This window comes from Notothenia coriiceps, unplaced genomic scaffold (genome assembly GCF_000735185.1).
Source record: "Notothenia coriiceps isolate Sejong01 unplaced genomic scaffold, NC01 NC01_scaffold00011645, whole genome shotgun sequence".
NCBI classification, from domain to species: domain Eukaryota; kingdom Metazoa; phylum Chordata; class Actinopteri; order Perciformes; family Nototheniidae; genus Notothenia; species Notothenia coriiceps.
The window spans coordinates 77,442-83,441 of record NW_011344346.1 but is presented as its reverse complement, the minus strand read 5'-3'; positions in this window follow the sequence as shown (position 1 = coordinate 83,441).

Below are 6,000 nucleotides of genomic sequence, written 5' to 3'. Positions count from 1 at the left end.
GCCCCCCCAGTCCCTGCCTGCCATCTTGTCAGGTGCTCCACTGTCACACACCATTACCTGCAACCAGCTACCATTTCACACACGCACATGCACATGCATACACAGTACACACACAAACTGCACATGCATACACACATCTCTCAAGTTTGTTTTTGTAGTTTATTGTTAATTGTCTAAACTGCGTCAAGATGTAATTCAACAGCACATGTTTTATTCAGACCTATTCTCACACCTGGGAATACTAAGCAGCCAACCATGCAGATACAGTACAGATGGATAACACTTCAATCAAACAAGCCCGCTTGTCAATATGTCCAAACATACACACACTGGCAGCAGAGTGGTAGTCAGCTTCGATAGCCAGGTGTATGTGTAGTAAGCTCTAGCTGTTTCAGTATCAGGAATCACATCACGTCAGGGTGCTTCTGGTCACCAGCTAAGGGGCTTAGCCAGCTGGCTGCCTGTGACCTGTTAAACAGCTGATAAGCCTTCTCAGCATGTCACCTGGTGAGCTTTGTGCAGGAGATAAGTAAGTAAGAAAACTTTCAATTATTCGCCATCTTTCAAAGTCAACACAATATCCTGAACTCCTACATTGATATGGGATTAAATAAACCAAAATCCATACAAATGTATCACAATGCATTAGACTGTGCAGGTGTTCGTAATACAATCCTGAACTATTCATTTTCCAATGTTATCAACATAAAAAAGTACAACATCTGTGGACAACATGTGAGCACAAGACACAGACATTGCCAGTTAGGAAGATGTTACTGACCTACTTTAAACACCACTTACCAGATACATTTCAGCTAATTTCACATTACCAACCGAGGAGTATGACCTAGAATTAAGTTATAATTTTGCATGATGGTCAGCTGATCGTAATCACAGCTACTATCAGGCCCTGGGTCTGTTCCAAGAAGCTGGTATACGGAGTTATCTGGATAATTATGCTGACTCAAACTCCTGTCAAATATATGCTACAATATGCTACAATCAGGTAAATGAGGGCATATTCAGAGAAAGGATCACTTCTGTGCATCTCGGCCACCCAATGGACAGGTCAGGGTTAAGATATTGATTTGAAAATGGAGGATAATGGTTGGGACTAATCAAACAGAGAGGGAGCTTTTGGAATGGGGTTGTGCTCGATATCATAGAATGAAAGCCATCTATGTGCAAAAAAAAATCCATACAGTAGGTAAGCTAATGGGAATGCATTGACAGCAATCCAAATGTGTGCTGTCATACTGAGTTGAGCAGAGGTCAGGATACCAGAACTGTCCAATCCCATTTAGATGAGGGGATCTGGGCGAGAGACAGTGTCAATGCACATGAGCTGGAATGAGATCAAACCAGAGAAACAGCCACAATTACCACCACAGCCCGAGCTGGCATCCCTCCCAATGACTATGGTGCCATCTGATGCAGCTTGAGCACAAACGCTGGAATACATTTTGTCGGGATGGCAGTTGACTCGGCACAGAGCCAAAAAGTATTAATATTGATTGAATGAGGGAGTCATTTGAGGCGTGGCAGCTGGGAATATCTTGCTTTGTTTTCTGCTAAGAGCTAACTTCCTTTTTGAGAATAAATTCTTCTTATTAAATTAAATAAACTAAGCAACAGGACCAAAGAGAAGGGCTTTCCAGACAGGCAACCACATTCCAGGAGATAATATTTAGGGGAAATTTGCTGAAAACTCTATTCTTTCCATGGAATCTCATTTACATTTTTCTTTGGGATTATCTCCTATAGGGAGATGGAGTAATTTATGCCTGTTGTTACTAGGCTGTCTGCTCCAGTTTTTGAACTGAATATGCTATTGCGGTGTGACTTTTCCCTACTCTGTGTACATATGTGTGTGTGTGAAGTGTGCGTGCGAGTGTGCGCGTGCGTGTGCGTGTGTGTGTGTGTGTGTGTGTGTGTGTGTGTGTGTGTGTGTGTGTGTGTGTAGATCCTGAAGGTGTCTTAATGCCTGCGGCAAATTGGCACACTCAGCAGATGGGAGGGAGACTGATCCCCTGTTTGTTGACAGTGCACTTAAATGCACACGTATGTGCAAGTGTGAGTGTGTCTTTTTGGAGTGTGTGTGTGAGAGTTAAAGTGAATCCTCGCTACTGTGAGTAGTAAATCATAAACAAGTCGCTCGGCCTAAAAGACCTGGCAGATCTCACGCTTCTATATTTGTGTGTGAGCGTGCGAGAGACTATACATACAGGCTTTGGCACTTTATAAGTATTGAGGTTAATACATGGATGAATTATTAACTTCCATGGTCAGCATGCAATCTGCAGTCATCAAAAAAACTGAATCTGATTGGCTGCAAGGAGAAAAACAAAGATAAACACTGGTGTGTAATTTTAGATGACTGAAATGTTTCCTGTGATAGAAAAACACAGTGAGTCAAGCACATGGAGACAATGATAGAGAAATAGAAAGAATGACGTCCATCATAAATCTTTCATGAAGCTCTCAGAACTGTTAAGGATTCATCAAATCCAGAGAGAGGTCTCTGGCCTTCAAACCACTCCCTCCTCTTCAGTTCCTGGCATCTATTCTCGCCCTCTTTCTGTCTCTTTTACTGCACACACACATCCACTGGGGTTATATATCAGCGTAGATAGAATCAGCTGCAGTTATCTTTACATTACATGTAATTTGTTAGACGCTTTTATCCAAAGCGACTAACATACATTCAGTACTGGGGACAATCCCCACAGGAGCAATTTGGGGTGAAGTGTCTCAGGGACACAACGACATGCTGACTGCAGAAGTCCAGCACACTATCCACTGAGCCACAGCCTCCCATTCATCATCATCTGGCTTTTCATTTACCAGTCCTATTAGCCCCATTATCCTCTCAGCCAGACCCTCTGATTGCCCTTCTGCTCCCTTTTCACAGCAAAACCATGATTATCTTTCTCAAACTTGGCTGTTCAAAATGTTTTCATCTGATTCCCACAACTCCAAAACTTGGCTGAAAGTGTTCTCCGCTAGCTGACAAGCTTTTTTACTTGCGAGTTGGCTGGCTTATTACTTACCTTTTTGGTGGCTACCTGGTCTGTTGGGTCATTTAAGTTCCCTTAATGATGAAATCAACTGTGGAGAAGGAGCATGCAGATGGGTCGGCATCCAAACACCCCTCCTTGTAAACGCGAGGGGGGGGAGGCGGGGACGTAAACTAACAGAGGGCCCCAGTGTTGCTATGCACCAGAGCTGGGAGCAGCATGCAGCAGAGCACGGTCCAACACACAGATGCAACTAACATACACACAAAACAGAGATTATGAATAATTATGCTGAGAGATCCTTCATGAAGATCAAAGCAAGCAGGCACAATTTTGGTCACGTTCATTAGGAGCCATGTTTAATGCATGTCAGATATTTCATGTAGGGACTTGAGAGAGGAATACGGCTAATTATAATTCCAAACCGTCAAAATGTGTGCAAGTGTGATTATGTTTCCTCATATGCAACAATATACTTGGTAATCAAGTAATTCTTATGTGGTAAATGCCATGTAAATCACTTGTGATACAGCCTAGTGTCAACAAAGAAAGCACACCCTGGATGTAATGTTTAAGTGAGAGTGAGGGATCCCTAGCAGCCGTAGGAAGACTGATGTTTCCCCTGACGCTAATACTGTTAACTGTCAATCTGCCTCTGTAATCTGCTGCTGGAGATGACGCTTTGCTGACACAGGTTTATGCAGCAGCTTGATTTTTTTTCCCACTGCAATAAGATATACAACACATAGAATATATTATAGATTACATTTACTAGTATGTGTGTTTGACAGTTTATGTGAAGAGAATCTATTAAAATATGGAATGGGCTTTTCATTTCAGACCCAAATCCTAGGAATTCTAAACATATTGGACAATTACCCACGTCTTAATTTACACTCAGGGACGAAGCAGAAAATGTTTCCCGTATGTAGGCAAAGTAAAAAATGTGACTAAGTGAGTCTGACCCTTACACAGGAGACAAGAGTATGCTCATGTCAAACATTTGAGTTAACTTTCTTAACATCTTTGTTGCCTAGCCCTAACTATACCTTCATCATTGTTTATTCATGAAATATAAGAAAAGAGCTTGCACTGAATTCAAGCCACTGTTTTGAAGGCAAGTCAAGCATCAGATGAAAAACAATAAAGGCAGGAGGAAGAAGCAAGCTATAAGTGACAAAGAATATTGAAGCTAATAACACCTGTGTTTCCAAAACACAGATGGTCATTGGCATGGATTATTTTTGTATTACAGATCTGCTGCGTTTATGCTCTCAGCCAAAGGCAGGGTGCCACTTTGAAGAAGACAGCTCATCAACATGATTGGCAAGTATAGTATATGCAGTTGACCATCTGAGGGGGAGTAGGTCAGGACTAGAAATACATAATTGTTGCCTCAAGGTAGTAAGTTGTATCATATACCTTTTACTCGTGCACATTTCCTCCACAGCTCCTGAATATTCCACGTTTATGTAATGGTAGGAATTATTGAGGAATTAGTGCTCAGGGCTACAAAGGAGAATAGGACATGAGCTCTGATAGTATTCACATGCCAAAAGACAGAGAACACAAGCAATTACAAACCTGTGTAACAAAGGCAAAACGAACGCCATCTATTCAATCTTTAATGGGAACAAGAAGTGTTGCTTACTATTACTACAATATGTCTAAGCCTTTATTGTTCCTCTGAATAGACCTACACAGACATCTGATTTGGCTAAACATTGCCTGTCCCTCACAGGGCTGAAAATCTATCCTACAGACCAATAAAATCAGCCAAATGTCTTTTAAATGACAGGGGATGCTTTGAAGGACAGTAATCACCCCCTTTATGTACAAACAGACAAGTCTGATGGAACCAAGAGATCAATAATAAATTAAAGACTGCTCCAGCCACTTCACACTAAAATGACTCCCTGGAGGTGATGCCAAAGAAGTCTCTTTATCTCTCCTAAGAAGCTACCCTCTTCATTTTATCTTTCTATCCAATAATATACTACAAGACGGGGGCCGTGTAAAATCATGCTTTTTTTAATATACTGTTTAATCAGATATATTGTGGTGGTATTTACTTGATTATTAGTGTATATAATGATCAGATAAGCTATATTTTTTGCCCACAATACACAGATCCAGCACTTCAACATAAGCAACTGTTTGAGAGGGATCATTCAGCATGCTTGTGGCACTGCTATTTATGCACTGCTGTGCTTTTGTTCAGATGCAACAGCATTATCAGAATGTACTCTTACGGTTATTGAAAATAATACAAGCTTATTCTTTATTCCCCCCAAAAACGTCACCTATTCAAAAACTGTTCCCCTGAGAACGAAAAGTGGTAGGAAGTGCTATTAAATGACAAACAATGAAAGTAAAAGTGATGTTTACCAGCCAGGGGAGCGTCAAGAGAGTGAGCATGTACAGATGTTCCTAAAAGAGAGAACAATCAAAAACAGTGTTGACATGACTTGAAGTTCTTTCTACGACGGGTGGAATGAAACAAAATAAAATACCTTTAGAAATTGAACAGTTTCTTCCAAATTGAGATGTTACAATCAGGCATTTCTGTTGTGATTGAGCAGATATTCAGATTATAAATGGAATCAAAGGCTGCATGTGAATGCGGGTTTGTGACATTTTAAAGCAAATATTTTTTTACTTAAAAAACATTAATACAGTTTTATGTTATGCTCGCTTTCAAGAATTTGATCCGCACAACATTTCCAGGTTTGTATTAGATGAGTCACTCAAAGTAATTCCCATACTCTGGCCACTCTCTTGGCTGACCATGGTTTCTAATCATCTTTCTTTCTCTTCATACCTGTTTTCTGCTGGGGCCGAGTATGTTTTATTTTGGTCTTTGTGTAACTTGTCTGAGCTGTTGGGCTTCTTCCAGGCTATGTCCCTCCCCAAAGATGACACAGGCTTGCAGGGTGAGGTGGATGTGGCCAGGTGGCCAAACAAGCAGGACGAGCATCTCTCA